At 44.0% G+C, this 20,109-nt stretch overlaps 1 protein-coding gene across 1 annotated transcript in view; it reads left to right on the top strand.

The window, feature by feature from the left end:
• Slc22a3 (solute carrier family 22 member 3) overlaps positions 1–20,109 on the top strand; it is an 86,676-nt gene that overhangs the window by 23,019 nt on the left and 43,548 nt on the right. The gene's annotated exons all lie outside the window — the stretch shown is intronic.

A 20,109-nucleotide genomic window follows, 5' to 3' on the forward strand; every position in this document is an offset into this window, starting at 1 on the left:
TATGCAGATGTAATATTGTAATATTTACACAAAAGATTAATGTAATAAATATAATATTATAATAAATGTAATTCATTTTAATAAATGTAATATTGTAATATTTACATGGTCTACAAATAGGTAAATCACTCTGGGGAAGATAGGAAGTAAAGAGAGAAAAGAACAGCATGAGGTCAGATCAAGAACAGAGAAACAGCCAATGGGAGGAAATGACTCTGGAGACTGACCCCAGCCCAAGGCCTCATCCTACAACCTCAATGGGTCCATGATTCTAAGGGGGAAAAAAATGGACTATGTGGTAAACTGTGTGGAAGATCCCACAGTGATTCTTTAGATCAGGAAGACAAAAATCTACCTAACACTACTTTCAAAGGTGGGCTCAAGGTTGGTAGACTCAAAAATCCAGTGACAGAATTACTGAAGGAAAAGAGGCAGGCAGGGGTAACAAAGTCAAAAGAGGCATTTTTAATTAATTGCTTGAGTGTAAATATGCACACGTGTGTGTTTAGGGTGTGAGCAGGTTCTGGAGGTTAACAGAATGTCTTCTGCTGAACCTGGAACTGCCCATTTCTCAGGGCTTGCTGGCCAGTGAGCTGTCAGGATCCTTGTCTCTACCTCCCCAGCCCTGGGATTACAGGGGCTCATCTCCTGACTTTTATGTGGGTAGTGGGGTTTGAACACAGGTCCTCATGCCTGCATCGCAAACATTTTACTGACTGAGCCTTCTCCTTAGCTCCAGGAGAGGGTATATATGTATGTATATGTGTGTGTGTGTGTATAAATTATAATACAATAGTTGATTATCTAGATGTTTATAGGTTAGATTCTAATTGTTTAATGACAGACATTGAAGATGTTAGCTGGTGATAGAATAGCATTAGGCAGATGTTCTACATTCATACCATCCTGTACCATGTACCACACACACCCAGAACTTTAGGGATGCTGACTGTGCTCCACAGTGTTGTACACACCTCACCTCATGGATGCCTATTCAGTCCCTGCCCTGTGAGGTTCAAGCTGAAACCCACATTTAGTGGGAGAAGGTGATGATACAGAGAGATGACACAAATTGCCTTGTGAAGCTTCGGAATTGCTGCCGAAGAGCTGGGAAAATACCTACAAGGTCTGAGTTTGTGAATGCTCATGGATGATTCTAGAATATAAATGGAACTGCTGTGAATCAGCAAGACAAAGGACATGGGAGGAGAGGCAGCAATAGTGTCTTCCTTTCTGAAGGTCCCCTCTGGGCTCTGATATACTGTAGTTGACAATTATGCCTTGTGTACCCTAAACTTGGAATGAAGTCAATGTCCAGTGTACTTAAGCTTCTAATGTCATGGTCTCTCCACTCCCAAGGCTTGATCCTAGCCTTCCCAGGAATTGTGTGTAGGGGCTTCCCACTGCTTCAGGATAGCATAGACCCCAGACAGGTGAGATTACCTGGGCAGCAGCTGCTTGCCCAGATCCCAGTCATGGCTGCATATGTCGGGAGGCATCAGTGTTTCCACTGAAAAGCTTGAGAGCAACTTGATAGTTAACTATCAAGTTATTTTAGTAGTTGGATTACCTAAATTTTGTAATTTTGATATTTGTTTTATGTTTTAAAGATTGTGTGTGGTGTATGCTTGTGTGTCTGTCTGTCTGTGTCTCTGTATGTGTATGTGCCTGCATCTGTCCGTGCGTCTGTGTGTGTGTGTGTGTCTGTCTGTCTGTGTGTGTCTGCATGCTTTTTCATGGGTGAATTTTCAGGCATTGCTTCTTTGCCCAAAGAGCACAAAGTCAGATCCTTAAAGCCCCCCTGGGTAGATGAATCCCACATCCCTGGGACAAGATGCTGCACTGGCTAAGCATGTCTTCCCCCTTTTCACTTCCTTTTCTCACCATCCTCTCAGTCCTGCAGACCCAGAGAGCAGGGTCTGGGACAGAGGTGGCCCGTGAACTCACTTATTAGGTCAGCAAGAAACCAGTAGCATTGAGAGGTAAGCGAGGAGTCCTCTGCCTGCACTGGCAGCTGCTGCTCAGGGCAGTGGACTGATGGCGAGCCACGGGGTTCACTGTGAGGAGCCAGCACTGTGTGTGTGTGTGTGTGAGAGAGAGAGAGAGATAGGGAGAGGCAGAGAGCAGGAATGGATGAACAGGAAGAGCTGATCCACAGGCATCAAATGTTCCTCTCCAGGTGTTAGCTTTCCCCACGCTGGCAGATGGCCTGGGGTAACAAGCAGCAACATCAATGTGGAAGCCAGAGGTGCAAGGTGGGCAAAAGGCCAGGAGCTGCCAGGTGGTGTAGGGGATTCCCGCAGGGTTGGAGACAGGTAAGGAGGCCCAAATCCTTCCTGCTCCCTCCAGGCTAGAGTGTACTCATATCTGTCTCAAATCACAGTGGGACTGTATCTCCAAGCTCTTGCCTTCCTACCTCCCAACCCTGCTATGTCTTGGAGTCCTTGTCACTGGCGTTTATCCACATTAGGCGACAGCTTCACAGACCTCCCGCTAGCTCTATGCCCCAGCTTCCTCTTGACGGAGTGTCTTAAATGGACCTCTTCGCAGAGGTTTCCCTTAGGATGCTGTGCCCAACATCTGGACCCCACTTCTTCCACTTTCTCTAGCCGGGAGTCTCCTAAGGTGACAGGCCAGCTACCCTGACTTTCCCATGACTGAGGGGGTTTCCTGACAAGGACCTGTCAGTGTTAAAACTAGGAAAGTCCCTGGCAACACTTGGTTACGCTACATGCCCCACCATGGGAAATAAAGGATCCAAAAGATATAAAATAATGAAACTTATACATGCACACAGCATGGATGCTTAATAGAGAGGACGGGGCGAGAGAAGGTGTGAAGAAGCCACAGGGCCATGTTGGGTGCTGTGCTGAACTTGGTGAGCAGAATGAAGAGCAAGGCCGGGCAACAGTAACCACAATCGCGCTCAGCCTGGTGGGGTCTGAGCCGTGAGTGGAAGATGACTTCCCCAAAGCACACAGAGGCGCTAAGCCCTTCTCAGAGAGGCTCGGGAGAGGATGCCCTCAGATCTTAGGCTCAGAACACGGCAATGACCTCCACAAGCTGCTATTGTGTCTTATGAATGAGAAGGTTCTGGGCAGGAGCAGTTTTCAGGGAGTGCTGTTGGGTGCGAGGGACAGAACCGGGCCTCTGACAGTCACAGGCCTCACTTTGAAATTAGAAGACACCATCACTGATCACAGATTTAATAAAAAGATGCAGGCAGCCATGCTGTAGGAGTGCGGATGTTACCCCAGGGTTTGTGTCATGGAATGGAGTCCCTGTTATGAGGTGGTGAGATGCTAGAAAGGTAATCTGACTTTGGTGTTTAGAGGGTGCGCTCTGTTCTGATCTGGATTATGTAGGTCATTGGGGTGGGCTTCATAGTTCAATCCTGGTAGCTCTATGAAATAAAGCAAAGCCAGTGTGTGTGTGTGTGCGCACACACACACACACACACACACATACATCCCTTACCTCTTGCCATGTGATGCCCTGTATCACCTGGGGACTCTGTAGGCAAGAAGATGATTACCAGATACAGACTCTTGAATCTACTAGATCTGTGTGTGTTGGGGGGTGGAGTCGTAGCTAACACAAGGAGAGTGGATGGGGGCATGGCTAACCCAATGAATTTCCACAATGTAGAAGTACAGTGGGACTGTGCTGCCCCACCTGCCAGCTCCCAAATAACCACATGGAGATTTCTTATTATGAGAGTCCAGCCAATAGCTTATCTTGTTCCTAATTAGCTGTTATGATTTGACCCATTTCTATTACTTTATTTTCTGTCACGTGGCTTTATCACCTCATCTCCATAGTGCCCATCCTGCTTGCTCTGCTTCTCACTGGTGACTCTGCTGTTCTTCTTCCCAGGGCTCTCTCTGCCCCGAAGTATTAGTCATCTGAAAAGTATCAGATTTTGCCACTGTGTAAGAACATATTATCACAGTGACACATGGTTTCCTGAGGAGACATAAACAAAAGTCTGTCCTCTCAGAGAGACCCCCCAAAGACAGAGCAAAGGAACTACCCAAGTCTTGCTTGGAGAAGCAATGGGCTCATTGGCGTTACTTACAGGAACATGGGTGACTCAAAGGCCGTTGCATCACTGAGCTCAGCCCGGGATGGGTGACAGACAGCTAATGGAAGCTGTGTCTCTGGATCTTAAACGCTGCTTCCAAAGGCCTGTCCTGACCTGTGCCTTCCTGCAGGGCTCACCCTTCTTTCCTTGTGCTTGGAATGCAGCGTGATTCTCTGATAGCATTTAACACACCCAACTTTGTATTCTATTACCAATACCACATCCCTAACACTTAGCCAGGAGCCGAGTCCAGTCTAGACCCCTTCTAGGTGTACAGTGGTATGTCTTCCTTCCTGGAGCAATTCATGAGTCTTTTGAATGAATGAATGAATGAATGAATGAATGAGTGAGTGAGTGAGTGAGTGAGCAAACCATCTTTCTGTCCAGTAGGGCAGGACGTCAGTGATAGTTGAATTTTAGGTTGGACGCACGCTACTGCACAGGACATCCCGTGCACTTATCCACTTGAATGTGCACAGTGAGAACTTGTGATTGCTGAAGGCTGCTGGCTGACTGTGCTCTGCGTCTTGGTTAGTGTGTATTGGGAAAGCAAGCTCTGACAACACAGGGCCAGCGTGAAGTTCACGTGCCTTTCTTGGTATTCCTGTCCTCATATTTGGCAGTACGGAGCATCAAACCCAGGGCTCCAAGAAGGCTAAGCAGGGTTTTTCTTCTTGTTTGTTTCAATAACCCCAAATCATCACAACAAAAGCAATTCACGTGTGAAATACTTTATGAAACGAATATTTTCCATCTACAGCCTGTGCAACCTTATTGGTCACAGGCCCCATGTGACTGCAGAGCCTGTGACAAGCCGTGGAAAGACTGGGCACTAAGTCAGCCTGGCCCCAGGGCTTGGCAGAACCCACATGTGAGTGGAAAAGACAAAGTCTCTCTTAACATGCTGTCACCTGAACAAGGACATCCTGGGGTGTCCTGTGGAAAGGGCACTGCCGAGCGACCTCGAGTGCTACAAATAATGTCTTTCTGCGTTATGAACTATTCAGAGCCTGCGCTTTGGGCTGCTTACATTTAAGCAGGACTGCGACCTCTGAGGAGAGAGCACTCAACGGTTCCATTGTCTCTGGCTAGCCTGGGTGTCCTTGAAGCCATCCGTCTTCAAACCTGGCCGGTGCTGTCCTGAGATGAAATGTTTTCCTGATGGCAACCCATGGGAAATGTTATGAAAACAACGCTGTTGTCAATCTTACTTTCTCTCGCTCTCAGTCTCAAACCGCCATGAGAACAATAAACAAAGTCAAACTGAGCGCAAGGCACGGGAAGGAGGAACCGTGCCCGGGTCTGCTAAGGGCACTGGAGTGTGGCGCAAGGTTTCTTGTTTGAATCAGGGAACAGATTTTAACCCTGTCGTCGTTTGTTGAATGATTCTAACGACAAGGAAGAGGCTTTTGTGTGTTGTCGTGTTTCTTCTCCAACTCATTTGTCTCTGACAGGAGCCGTCTCAGTGACACGAGGACCTTGGTGTTTGTGTCTAACGCGCCCTCGTGTTCACAGAAGAGGAAGTCCCTAGGTTGCAGGACTAAGCAGCATTCTCTGATTTGATGTAAGAAGATTCTAGAATGGAGTGCCAAAGTAAAAGCTGAGGCAGTGGCCTTGGAATACTGCTTCTTAATGCTCATGTCAAATGTGCTTGTTCTGTGAAGTTTATATAAACCACACCTGTTAGACCAGGAAAAGACCAAAGATTTTGACTCTGAAGGCTAGTTTGACATTCGGGAAAAGTCGTATTTTTCCGGTGATAGTGTCATCGCCTTGGCTGCCTGGGTCCTGAGGGTGTGTCTTTAATAGAAAATATGACCTTTGGCAAATATTAAAAGGTACTAATGACCCCAGTTTCTGACAGAATTATGCAAAGCATTGGTGACCGCACTTCCCAAGCAGAGAAGTGGCTGGCAGTTTGGAAAGACAGAAACTGAGCTCTAGTAGATGGGTCGGATCTTGTTCTGCAGCCCGGAGTTCCTTCTCAGAGCTGTAGGTGGGGAGCCCCTTGGCTCTTCAGGACGACGGATTTCTAAGAATGTGAGTCTGGATGTGGAAGCATCCCCAGTGCTTACAGTGAACTCCGGATCACACCCTCCCCAGGAGGCAGGGGCGGGGACCGCTGGAAAAGGTCAGAGCTTTAAAAGGAAATCAAATCACTCTGTTGTAATAACTTGTCAGTAAATCACCACACTAGACCGAAGCAGCCACCACACAGATGCTTAGATTAAACAAGTCCCTCCGTAGTCCCTCAGGGACGGATGGAGTCTTGTGAACCTTCCCCTGCTTGACCACGAAATGCTGACAGCTCCAGCTGTGTGCAGGTCGTGTGCAGGTGACCACAGCAGATGGCCTAGTGTAAAGACCGCGTCCTGTCCCATTCAGAGGAGACGACTGGTTCTCAGGCCACACCTCTGGCTCTAACATTTTTTTTCTGTGTCCTCTTCCTTGGTGTCCCCTGAGTCTTTTACGTGTGTAAGGAGTGGTATAGATGTCCTGTAGAGTCAAGGACGCCATGGTCCCTTCTCTGCACCTTGACTAGCCATCAGTCTGTGGATTAACCACTGTTTATAGCAAAAAAAAAAAAAGTTTCTCTGGGAGAAGCTGAGAGCCAAACTAATCTATGGTCATACAGTAAGTGTTTGGAGGTGTGTGTGAGCCCACCTAGATAAATCAATAACAACGGGTTCTTCCATAGTACCCATAACCGCCCCAGCCACGGGGTCTTGACCAGGTTTATGGTATCACCTTTTTAGGTAATTTTTTTTAATTTAAGATTTACTTATTTTATGTTATGAGTGTTTTGTTCGCATGTGTGTCTGTTTACCATGTGCATGTCTGGTGCCCATGGAGGTCAGAAGAAGATACTGGAACCCTGGAACTGGAGTTGTGATATGATATGTAAGTTCTGGGAATTGAACGCTGTTCTTCTGCAAGAACAATTAGTGCTTCTTTTTTTAAGAAGTATTTAATAATTTGTTTATTTTATTTTATGTGCATTGGTGTTTGGCCTGCATGTATGTCTGTGTGAGGGTGTGGTAACCCCAGAAACTGGAGTTACAAACAGTTGTGAGCTGCCACGTGGGTCCTGGGAATTGAACTAGGTCCTCTGGAGATCGGCCAGTGCTCATAACTACTGAGCCATCTCTCCAGCCCCTGGTTTTAAAGTTTTTATGGCTCTTCATTCTTCAGGGGTTATTCTGGGAGATTGCTTCTCAGGGATCTTAAAAAATCAACTCTAAGAAAAGTTTGTCGCCCCTGTTATTAATTAAAGTTAATCCAGATATAGAATGTAGACAGATCTTATATCTTTAAATAAAAAGAAACTGTGATTAAAATTTTTGTGGAGATAAAAGTTGACATTCTATGGGATGTGGTCAGGAGTATTTATTTTGGGAGGTTTTACAAGAGTGAAATTGACATACACTATCAAGTTTTATTACATAGTATTTTAAATCTTGTTTTAGAAGTATTTGGATCATAAAGCATATAAAACAACCAAATAATTTTATTGAAATTATGAGGATTTTCTTTTTAGCCAACGCTCTTTATGTTTACTATGACTTGACGACTCTTCCAAACTCTTAGAGACTCAGAGTCATATTTTTAAAAGAAGGCTCCAGATGTTTCTGATTCCTGTGTGTAAGAAGCCACATCCAAAATAAGTGATTGGTTTAAGAATAGGAGTTGAGGCTGGGCATGGTGGCACACTCCTTTAATCCCAGCACTTGGGAGGCAGAGGCAGGCGGATCTCAGTGGTTTCAACACCAGCCTGGTCTACAAAGTGAGTTCCAAGACAGCGAGAGCTGTTACATAGAAAAACTCTATCTCTAAAGAACCAAAAATCAAAACAGAACAAAACAAACAAAAAGAATAGGAGTCATGTGTGCTCGTTTATGGCAATGATCTACAAAAGAGATTCATAAATCACACTCAGATTTTATAAAGCAGTCATGGACCGTAGTATCACATACACAGGTAAATGCACAGGGAAAAAAAATCTCAAAGACAGCAAATGTGTGGAAACTTAAGAGATGGTAACAAGTTCTGCTGTTTTCGTCTAATTTGCATATACTTATATTGCAAAACATTAAATTACAGTCAATGCAACAATGCATTGTAAAAAGTGTTTATTCTCCTAGCTTTTTAATCTGTTGGTGAAGACTGGGAATATAGTTAACCCCAGGTTTTGAATAAAAAGAATTACAGACATGCTTTTAGAAGTAAAAAGTTCATTTAGTCACAAATAAAATTATAGAATTGTGACTTTTCTGGAAAATTCAGGATGTGTGGTCAAAACTGAGTGTTTATTATCAGAGCTAAATGGCAATGGTCTCTGCAAGGCCTAGGCAGGGATCTCCACTCTGGTGACCATGGTGATTTGAGAAGAGATGGAAAACTGATGTTGCAGACAGAGGGGCAGCATCAGGGACTCAGAAAGGTAAAAGTGACGTGAACACAGTGTGTGTGCATCGCGAAGCTGAGGTGGTAAACAGTACTGGGCCAGAAGAAGACCTGGAGGATGGGCCTTGATGAGTGTAAGAGTGTAGGAGGAGAGAGGCTTGTTGGTTCCCACTGCCCAGTTCCTGGCCACCCAGCTAGCTTAGTCCCAAAATAACCACATAGAAATTGTATTTATTAAAACACTGCTTGGCCCATTAGCTTTAACTTCTTATTGGCTAACACTTATATTAATTTAACCCATTTCTATTAATCTGTATATCACTACATGGCTGTGGCTTACCGGGTAAAATTCCCAGTGTCTGTCCCCTGTGGGTCCATGGCTTCTTCCTAACTCTGCCTCCCTTGTCCCAGCATGCTATTTAATTTTCCCCACCTACCTAAGTTCTGCCCTATCAATAAGCCAAGGCAGTTTCTTTATTCATTAACCAATGAAAGCAACACATAGACAGAAGGACCTCCTACACCATAAGAGCATGACTCTTCTGTAAAAGTGAGAACCAGCTTAGATCTGAGCAGAGTATCTCCAATTTCTACCGTAACTTCAATAAACTCACTGGTTCACCAGCTAGACTTATGTAGATCCTTTCTTTGGTCTGTCGTCCGTACCTTATCTGAGTGAACATTTGTCCATATGACCCCAGGAAAAGCCACAGAACAGGAAAGCCCAGGTAGGAGCTGTTGTTTTAGATGGATTATTTGGTATCTAGTGAATACAGCTCCAGTGGGCCCCCTTTCTCAGTGCTGAAGTAGTGTTTTTTAAAACATATCAGAAGACCTCGGGACCTTGATCTTGAACTTTGTGTATGAAGATACAGTAGGTATCACAGGTACCAGCTCCTCTCTACTACTCCAGGTGATATTGGCCTTCAGGATTGAGAATATCAGTAAAAGCATGAGTGAATATTGTATATAATTTTAAATTAACACCATGTTAAAGAGACGTTAGATGAAATGTAGTGTTTCAAACCCTAAGACTTCAGTTATTCTACACTGTCTTGAAAGTTTAGACATAAATCTTTGAGCTATAAATTTAGTTGGGCTTTAAAAAATGCTTTAATGTAAATTTATTCATTTATTTTTATAAGTTATAAATTTTATAGGTATAAGATAGTAGATCATTTATTAGCAAAAAGTAGCCACAATTTGTCCTACAATCTGGGATGATGAAACCAAGATGACTTAGTATAATGTGTTGGCATTGGAAGCAAAGAGAGTTCTGGAAAGATCCTATCTCTGGAGTCCTGTTCCTATCCTGGCGACAATAACACTTCATTTAGTCAGGTTTCTGATGCGTCTCGTGAAATCAAGAAATCTTAAAGTTCTTGAAGCATGTACCCATAATGACAGGGGCTATTCTGTTTTCTTTAAAACACAAAACATCCATTTTTAATTGATTCTGTAATCTAAAGTATATTTCATTGAGATTTTAAAGTATGGAAGAGGGTAGCATTATCATGTAGGTATTATTTTACAAAAACCAAAATGTGTACATTTTTTCCAAATTGAATTCTTAGAAGAAAGGAAATTTTATTCAGATTGACACAGAGTATATCCTCCTAGCACATGGACAGTTTGAGGCCAGAAAGCTGAAGGTTTGAGCTATAGGACTCAGACAGACCCACAAACTGGTGGCCAACAGGAAATTAGCTGATAGACAACAGGAAGTTAGCTGGTAGGCCAACAGGAAATTAGCTGATAGACAACAGGAAATTAGCCAGCAGACCAAAAGGAAATTAGATGGCAGTCAAGCAGGAAGTTAGCTGGTAGACCAACAGGAAATTAGTTTATAGATCAACAGAAAAAAATATCTGATAGACCAACAGGAAGTTAGTAGGTATGAATCCTTCAAAATATGAGAACCACAGAAATGATGAACACCTAGATTGAAATATAAACTTCTGACAAACCTTTGACTGATCGCCAATTTATGCATTTATAAATTACCCCACCCCCTGACAGGACACAAGACCTTAAAGCACACTGAATGTATTAATACAGATGTTTTTATTTAGAGTTGTTGGTGTGTGTGTGTGTGTGTGTGTGTGTTGCTTTGTTTCTTTGAGACAGGTTCACAATATGTACCCAAAGCTGTTTTGGAACTTACTATATCGTCTAAGCTGGCCTTGAACTATCAATTCTGCTACTTCAGGCTTCTGGTTACTAGGAATACAAGTATATACCCAATTCCCAGAATTAACACAGTTTTGGTCAGTGGTATACTTTTTACTTTCTGTTATAACTATTTACCTTGAAGTCACCTCCAAGGGATTCAATGGCTCTGATCTTCTGAGTCACTGAATTCCTTCTGGGCCCATTTCTGATTCTACTGGTATTTACAGAGTGATATTGTTTATCTGGTGTTTGTAAGGACACATAATGGCCCTGAGTTCAGGAGTTTACAGCAGCTTTCCTTTGTGGAGTCTGATGTAGCTGCACCGGACAGCTAAGGAGGATGAGTGCCTGGTGGGAAAACCAGGCACTCAGCAATAGGTTGTTGCTCCCTCCCAAGCACACACAGATAAATAGCCAGGCTGGGGGCAGCATTCAGAAGGACCCTCTTCTAACAGGATTCCCAGGGTAGCTTGAACTCCCTCAAGGGCCTGACTCTGCCTCCCAGGTGGTTCAGGATCAACAGAGAACAGGGACAAGCAGTGGAAGAATCTCTGTGCTCAGTCCCCAGATGGGGTCCTCATGTCACACAGGTTAGGTGGCAGCAGCACAGTGTCTCCCTGGCTCTGCACACACACATGTTCTGCTTTCTGATAAAACTTCCAAGAGCTGCTGACCTACGGGTAGGACCCTTTTCCTGCTATAGTTCAGAATTTTTATTTGTATGTTGGTTGAGGCTTTTATCTGGAAATTGAGGAAGAAAGAATCCTAAAAAATTCATAACTCTGTGACCCTTGGATATTGGAAGCTAATCTTTTATTTTAATTAAAAGATTTTCATTTCTTCCTTTCATTGGTATGGTGTTGACAGAGGTTTCTGTCCTTCCAGGTCCCACAGTCATTCAGTCCCAAAGAAACACACAGAGGTCTACAATAATCATAAACTGGTTGACTTATTAGCTCAAGTTTTTTATTAACTCTTACATCTTAAATTAACCCATAATTCTTGTCTGTGTTAGCCACATGACTTAATACCTTTTATCATTCTCATCTTGCTTCCTCTGCATTTGGGTGACAACTACAGACTGAGCCTTTTCTCTTCCTAGAATTCTCTTACTATGGTCGCCCCACTTATACTTCCTTCCTGGTCTCCCCACCTATACTTCCTGCCTGGATACTGGCCAATCAATGTTTTATTAGACTGATACAAGTGACAAATCTTTACAGAGTATAAAACCATTGTCCCACAGCATTTCCCCCATTTTTCTAAACAAAACCTCTGAATCTAATCTCCTTTGTTTAGCATTCTTCCTGACCATTATCCATAACAACTTGTAACCAACACTCTAAACAAAGACAAATATCCATAGTCCATTTTTGGGAATGCGAGTGTGGTTTTCTCCTGCTGATTTGAGGCACTGATAATCTTCTGAGGACTTAAATAAAATTTAAGATTATGGTCAAGTCCTGACTAGAGTATTCTGTGAGACTTGATCATCTCAGCTAACTGTCTTGAGGCAGTTCTGGATGTAGAACTCAAAGGAAGCTCCTACAGAGGTCCTCTGAAATGTTGGATCATCTGGACCATCCATTCCTATCAGAGGTTTTTTTCAGGGGGTCTTCCTTGATCAAGCCTGATTTTTCTTAATCCGCAGATTCTCATTTCCTGTGGAAACAAAAGTAAAACCTTTTCTCAAAAGTAACGTATCTTTTGACTTAAATTTTTAAGTCAAGGCATTTTCAAAACATATATGTTGGATTAATCCAGCAACACTTATAATCAAATGTCTTTTAGCAGCTGTTGCTCCTTCCTCAGTCATCAAACAATTCAAAGACAACACAATAATACACAGTATCCAAATTCTCCCTGTATTTTCAACTTATGTGGTTTTATTAAATATTTCTTTTATTTTTAATTTTTTTGTTTTTTGAGACAGGGTTTTTCTGTGTAACTTTATCTGTCCTGGAACTCACTCTGTAGATGAGACTATTCTTAAACTCACAGGAATCTGCCTGTCTCTGCCTCCCAAGTATGGGATTGAAGTTGTGTGCCAAGACACCCAACTACTCTCTTTCTTTTCTTTAAGGACTTTATTGTTTTTCTTTTCTCTCCCAAACCTACATATATTTTTAAACACACTTTAAACTGTGTAGAGGTTTGGTATTTTTTTTTGATCTGAATCTATCTTTACTGTTTATCTCTCTTCTTCTGACAACATGAGTCTTTAATTTGCTAAACAATATGGCTAGGATTAAAGCCATGGCTTTGACGGCTGGATCCACCCCATTCCTTAGCTTTCTAAAAGTCTAATTTCATGGCTTAAGGTACTGGTGGGAGCCATGTTTATTGCCACAACTCTATGGAGTTTCAAGGTCCTAGCCACCACCAAGAAGCATGTTGTCAGCTATTCATAAACACCATTTAAATGTTTGGTGGTGGGGCCTCTTAAAAGAGCTGCAAGACTTTTGCAGCTAAAGCTGAGTCAGGAAGCCTCTCTTAAATAAATGAGATGCACTTGCCTCTAGCAAACAGAGTCCACCCAAGAAAGTGCTGCAAGAGGCAGTGCTTAACTCTGTTCTTTTGTGTCTAGAATTACTTCCTAAGCTCTCTCAGGATTTACGTAGATGTAGTTGTCCCACGTTGGGTGCCATTTGTGGATTATGCATACTATTGTGATTTCTTTATATTTTGTCTGTGAATGAACTAAGTACAGAGAGACATTTCATTGTACAGGCTGCTAAGATAAACCAACATATATATTTTAAAGGTTTCTTTACTTCAAAATTTGGGTCTAAGGATATGTTGCTTTGGAAAAGAGGTTCTGTTTTTGTTTCCACAGAGGTTGGAAACCTGTGAATTCCTTCCAGACTAATGTGGTTTTGCCTTGGTCCTCTAACAAAACCTTGTAAAGTCTTCTCATGATTTTCTGTGGCCTGGACAGCAGATGAAGAACAAGGGTGCACTGTCATGAGAAGGTGGCGTCTAGGAGAAGGGATGGGGGAAGAGTGCAGAGGGGTGGGATGGTGGGTGTACTTCCTATGGGATCCCGGACCCTGATGACCCTGCTATACAGCCACATAGAGGCATTCCTGCTCTCCCAGGAGACAGAGGTCCAGGAGATGGCAGCACTGCATGAAGCATCCCATGGAAGGGAGTCTATTGAAGGCTTAGAGAAGTTCATCTCGCTGCTCTGCCTGCTGTTTGCTGTCCTCTGTCTGAACAGGGCACACTTTCAGGTGGCATTGTAAGCCTTCCTCTGAGCACCCACTGGGGCAGCTGGTCCCTGCTCAGAGTGCTGGAAGGGAGCCAGGGTCTCCAGTCAGATGTGCGTGTCTTTCTTTTACTGGACACTGGAGTGGACCCAGCCCCACTGTAGGACAGGCTGGACTATGAGGTCAGGATATGGGCCTTGGTGGTAGCAAGGGCTAGATGGGGCAAGGACAAGACTGTTTGTCTCCTGTCACCTGTGACTGAAATAAAGCATGAACACCATCAGTGCAATGGCATTTCCTCCTGTAGTCTCTTCTCTCCTTCCCCCTTTTCTTCTCCCAACCCCTCAGGACTCACTAATTAAAGGAAAGAATATTCCCCCCAAAAAAAATAATTAAAAAGACAGGCTGAATTTCAGACTGGTATAATAACTTACAATAAACTAGATTACTGAAAGTGCAAACTTGGGGGGTCTATTGATCCATGGTATCTGTGATCATGTATTGTGGTGATGTGTGAAGGTGCACAGGGCCACACTGTCCACAAGTATAAATAGTCATGCTGTTCCTATGGGTGCACAGGGCTATGCTGTGTCTTCAGGTGTGCAGGGCCATGCTGTGTCTGCAGGTGTGCAGGGCCATGCTGTGTCTGCAGGTGTTCAGGGCTCTGCTCTGTCTGCAGATTTTCGTGTCCAGTGTGTCCCTGAAGGAATACTCTGTGTTTTCAATCTGCAGCCTCCACAGAGACTTTGTTCCCAGCCTCTCTGCTGGCTCCTGTGGGTTCCTCCATCCTTGGCCCTTCTTGGCTGGTGACTTACTGTTTATAAGGACCACTATGCCTGGATCAGGGGCTGCTGTGACCTAGGGTTCCTTCATCATAATTAGTTGCTTCTGTAGACTATCCCTCCAGAAGGTCCAGCTGATGTGACATTTGAGGGCAGACACTGTCAGTGCAGTAGAATATGCTCCAGCCGATTGTCTCCCCCAAATCACCTTCAGCAGTTGGCAGCTTCTACACATCTATTGCACATTAGACTAGGTTCTGACTTTGCTGGCCTGTAGTGGGGCTCATGCATCTTTTTCTGTTAATCTGGGTATTTCTAGGGCGCATCGGTGCCAGAAGCTACTTTGTGAAACCATCAGTTATGTTATTCCCCATCAGTGCCTTGTATCATAGGTCATGGTGCAGTCAGCATCACTTACTGGATGATTCTCATGGCTCAGGCATTAAACTCTGCACACCTCACATCCTCAGCATGTGACAGGGCACGAGGGGTCAACACAACTCACCAGAGGATGCAAAGCTGGAAAAGAGGGCAGAGCCAAGGTCACCTGACCCCAGAACCATCACTTCCCTGCCCTGAGCCCCTGCAGGAACTGAGAGCCTTTCATCTTTGGAGCCTGATAGACAAATTACAAACACATCAACATAAGTAACTGTTTGTCTTCAATGTCAAGAAATAAAATGGAGGGGTGGGTGATGTGTCCTCTATGATGGGTGGGCACAGGTAAGCCTGCCACAGGACATGCATATCATCAAATAGGGTTAATGCTCAGATTTCTCCCAGCGTCATAAGTTCAGACAAAAAGCATGCATTAGAGACGTCTCTCCATACCGTTTCAAAATGATTTTGCTAATAATGTGTTGACAATGCCTATGGTGAACTCTGGAGAAGGGTTTCGGGTACTGCAGGTTCTATGAGCCTCTGTCCCTCAGTGTGCCTTTTCACACTGAGGTTTGCCATGGTTCTGGGCAGTTACCACAGGCCTTTCCGGCTGCCAGTGGGGCAGAGTGCACTTTGGGCTCAGCACTGAACTGCACAGCGCTGAGAGGGCATAAACCCTCCCCAGTGCCCACCTTGCTGCCTCCACCTCTTCTGCCGCAAGTGCCCCTCTGTGCCGTTTAGTCTAAATCCACCTTGGCGTAAGTGACTCCTGCTCCTGCCATTTGTTTCTTTCTTTGAATCTCTCACATTTAGATATTCCATTTAGATCTCAGTTGGTCTATTTTTGCTTCCCATAAATTGACCTTGGCTTTTCAACTGTTTCACAAGCCACTCACAAAGACAGAAAGTAGATCTAAACATCAGTGATGTTCTTCCCTGGCCTCGGATGCTTAGCACCAAGGTTGCCAAGTTAGCTAGAAATACCTGTGACTCATTTTTATACCTGCAGCTTGTCATAATGGTTCATAGCTTATATAAGGAAAGCGTTAACTTTCTATTATTAAATGATCTCCTAACAGTATCACCAGATCTTATTAAAAATGTGTTTATTGCTGGGTGGTGATGGCACACACCTTTAATCCCAGTGTGTGGGAGGCAGAGGTAGGCAGATCTCTGAGTTTGAGGCCAGCCTGGTCTACAGAGTGAGTTGCAGGTCAGCCAGGGCAACAGAGAAACCCCATCTTGAAAAAAAAACAACACAAAACAAAACACCCAAAACTGTGTTGGCCACTTGTGGTAGTATACACCAGTAGGATTTGCTAAAGGAGGTGGAGGCAGGAGGATCAAGAGTTTGAGGTCAACCTGGGCTACCCATTTTTTAAAAATGTGTTTATTATGACCATAAGAATTGGCGTTCCAATGCAAATTGTTTCCTTCATTATTATAGTCTCATCATTGGAGGGCTCTGTTTTGTGTCCTACTGTTGATTTAAAATGGAAACTGGTGTGTGATTGCTTTGGTCTGCACCACACATAGCAGGGGCATGCCACACCTGACAGTGAAGAGTTTTGCAGTTCCTGCCTTCAGGCTCAGCACTGATTTGGAATGGTTTCATTTATAATGTTGTAGTTGGAGGAGGACGCTAATTAGTTTCCGGCCGCTTAGCCCTGAAATAATCACACAGAAACTCTATTAATTAAATCATTGCTTGACCCATTAGCTCTAGCTTCTTATTGGCTAACTCTTACATATAAATTTAATCCATCTCCATTAATCTGTGCATCGTCACTTGGCTGTAGCTTACCAGGTAACATGCCAGTCAGCATCTGTCTCTGGCAGAGGCTACATGGCTTCTCTTTGACTTTTCCTCTTTTTTCCCAGCATTCAGTTTAGTTTTCCCCGCCTACCAAAGTTCTGCCCTATCAACAGGCCAAGGCAATTCCTTTATTAACCAATAGTATTCACAGCATACAGAGGGGAATCCCACATCATAATGTGTTCTTACCCTTTGTTGTTGTTACTAGAACAAAATTTCTGAAACCTGGTGCTTATGAAGAAAAGAGGTTATGTAGCCCACAGATGTAGAAGTTGAAAGTCCCCATCTGTTTGGCGTCTCTTAAGGACCTCATGGAGACAGTATCACAAAGATATGGGGGAACCAAATGGTAAGAAAGGAAGTCAGAGGAATCTAGAGGTCAGCTTATTCCTTTTTATGGCTTATTCCCTTTTATCCCATTTATGGGAACTGGGGATCGTGCCTCCTCCAAGCTGTGCCCCATCTCCCATCTGTCTCCCAGCAGACACTGCTCTCAGAGGTTCTGCCGCCATGCTGGAACCAAGTCTGAAGGATAAAATAGAGGTTCTTAGCCTCTGGGGCTGGACTTCAGAGACCTCACCTTCTCTCTTCAGATGCAGCAGACGAATCGGCTGTTTCTCATGGCTTTATGAGGACTTGTGTTGTTTTTAACCTTTACTTCTCACCTTGGACCTTTGTATGCCTGAGAACTTTTGTGGCTTGGATTTTAGAAAATTTGAAGATTTGTGACCTTCCAATACACTAAAAACTTGTGCATTTTGTCATTAAACTCAAAGCAACGTGGTATCTAACATAGTGTCCAACATAGCATCTAACATAGGGTCTAAGTTAACATCTAACATAGGGTCTAACACAGTGTCAAACATAGCATCTAACATAGGGTCTAACATAGGCTCTAACATAGCATCTAACATAGGCTCTAACATAGCATCTAACATAGGCTCTAACATAGTATCTAATATAGCGTCTAACATAGCATCTAACATAGGGTCTAACATAGGCTCTAACATAGCATCTAACATAGGCTCTAACATAGCATCCAACATAGCATCTATTCATATTTTAAGAGCTGGGAAGCTCTAAGGAAAAGGCCTCAGCTGGAAAACCCTTTGGAAATACCTGATTTCCCTAGAGTTGCCCGTGCTCTCTGCAGAACAAGGCACATGGAATCCTTTCAGCCTTCCAGGAAGGGCTGCCTTAGTCTGTTATCAGATTGACTTTCTGCCTGTGCCAAGGAGAATTACTCTGTTTGTGTAAAGTGACTTTGAAGATTAATAAGTAACAAGGTGGCCACATAGGTTTATGGGTATTAAGGATATTTAAATGCTTCTGGTAGGCACACCCTGGAAAATCAAATTGGATGTGGCTCACTTGCTCTGAATAGGTTGCTTTAAGAGAGAGAGAGACCTACATTTTTGTGTCTCTGATGAAGACTTTGGTAAACTTGGTGATCTAAGGTGACCTACTGATCAGTATCAGGTGTAGGTCTCCTGAGGAGCCATGATGAGTCCCTGTGGGAGAGCATTTGAAGAGTGTGTTAGTCGGGGTTCTCTAGAGGGGCAGAAGCAATAGACTGAATATAACATACACACGTGTGCGCGCGCGCACACACACACATGCCAATGTACGGGATTTATTAGAGAGGCTTATAATACTGTGGTCCAACTATTCCAGCAATGGTTGTCTCTCGATGGAAAGTCCAAGAATCCAGTAGTTCTGGATGTCTCAGCTTGTCTGCAGTATACAATGGAACCCTGAAGACATAGGGTAACTCCAGTGAAGTAATGGACTTGCTAGTGAGAGCAAGGGCAAGCAAGCAAAGAGCAAGAGCTTCCTCCATGTCCTTTAGATAGGCTGCCACCAGAAGGTGTGGGCCAGATTTAAGGTGACTCTTTCCACCTCAAATATCTGGATTCAGGGTAAGTCTTTCCACTCAAATGATTGAATCAAGAAAGCTCCCTTACAGGTGAACCTAGTCACTTGGGTTTTAGTTCATTCCAGACACAGTCAAGTTGACAACCAGGATTAGCCGTGACAGAGAGCAAGTGTCATATTGCAGTTGGCATGATGGGGTCCTGCAGGAACAACCTTCAGATCCTAAAGACAATGGGAGTTTCTTACTCTTGTAGTTCCTCAGAGGAAAAAAGAGGGAGGTTCCTTGTGACATAGTCTATGTGGCCTCTGACATGGAGGAAGGCTGTAGACAAGAGACTAAAGCTACAAAGGAAAGTTCTCAGACTGGGCTACCATGGGCAGCTGGGCCTCCTGGCCACTGTGAACAAGAGAGAAGAAACTGTAGGGCCACAGTGCAGCAGGCTTCTTTGTCAACTGTCCAAGGACTGAGGAGCATAACCTGATTCTGGGCAAGAGAGGGGCGGTTAGAGGGTCTGTGATGTAACAGACACGGAAGAACACCTGTGCATTTGTTTAAATACACACATTGTTGACGCTTACTTTGTACTGTTGCAAGCCAGCATGGTGCCAGTCAGAAAAATAAAAACCAGGCTAGATATGTTAGGCAGGGATGGAATTAGCAAAAGGATGGCACTGAGCTAATTTGGAAGGGCTAGAAAAATAAAAAAGAAACATAGGCTCTGCAGTCTTGGTAGTCAGCCCTGCCCAGTCTACCCAACTTTGACATCCCTGTGCCTGTACCAGTGGGGTCAGATCCCTTTGTCCACGTGTGGCTAGGTCAGGGCTGCAAGCAGGGAATGACAGGTGCCACCAGCCACCGCTGTGGCAGCCATAATGGGAGCAGGAGCTGTATCAAGACCAGAAGCAGAGTCTTTCCCTTTGATCTTGCACCAGCTCCCTAAAGCCAAGCAGCTCCACACTGGCAAAGGAGCCTGAGAAATGCAACCTCTGTCTTTGGCACCTGGCATGCAGAAAGCTCAGAAGAGCAGGCACTGTCTGGCTCAGACAGCTCTCCAAGTATTTTAGAACATACTGATGGATATCTATTTTCCTTAATCTTATATAAATGTGGGGTGTGAAAATACTTTCTGATTGTTGCTCCTATGGAGGAGCAAAGAGGAGAACCAGTTTGATATAAAAGAAATTACATGCGTTTGAAGACAGTTTGGGGCATTAAACTCACACAACATGGAAGCTATGGAATCTCATTAAGAGGGTCACTCCTGGCAGGAGCCATGCGCCTGTCTCTGTCTCCCTAACCCAGTTATTTATAAAGCTCAGCGGTTTGAAGCAAATCCTGCCTTGCGGGTTTTTATATTTGAGGCTGCTTGTCACTTTTCTAAAGCA

The sequence above is a fragment of the Alexandromys fortis genome, unplaced genomic scaffold (genome assembly GCF_014885135.2).
Source record: "Alexandromys fortis isolate MF-2015 unplaced genomic scaffold, M_Fortis_MF-2015_v1.1 scaffold_23, whole genome shotgun sequence".
NCBI classification, from domain to species: domain Eukaryota; kingdom Metazoa; phylum Chordata; class Mammalia; order Rodentia; family Cricetidae; genus Alexandromys; species Alexandromys fortis.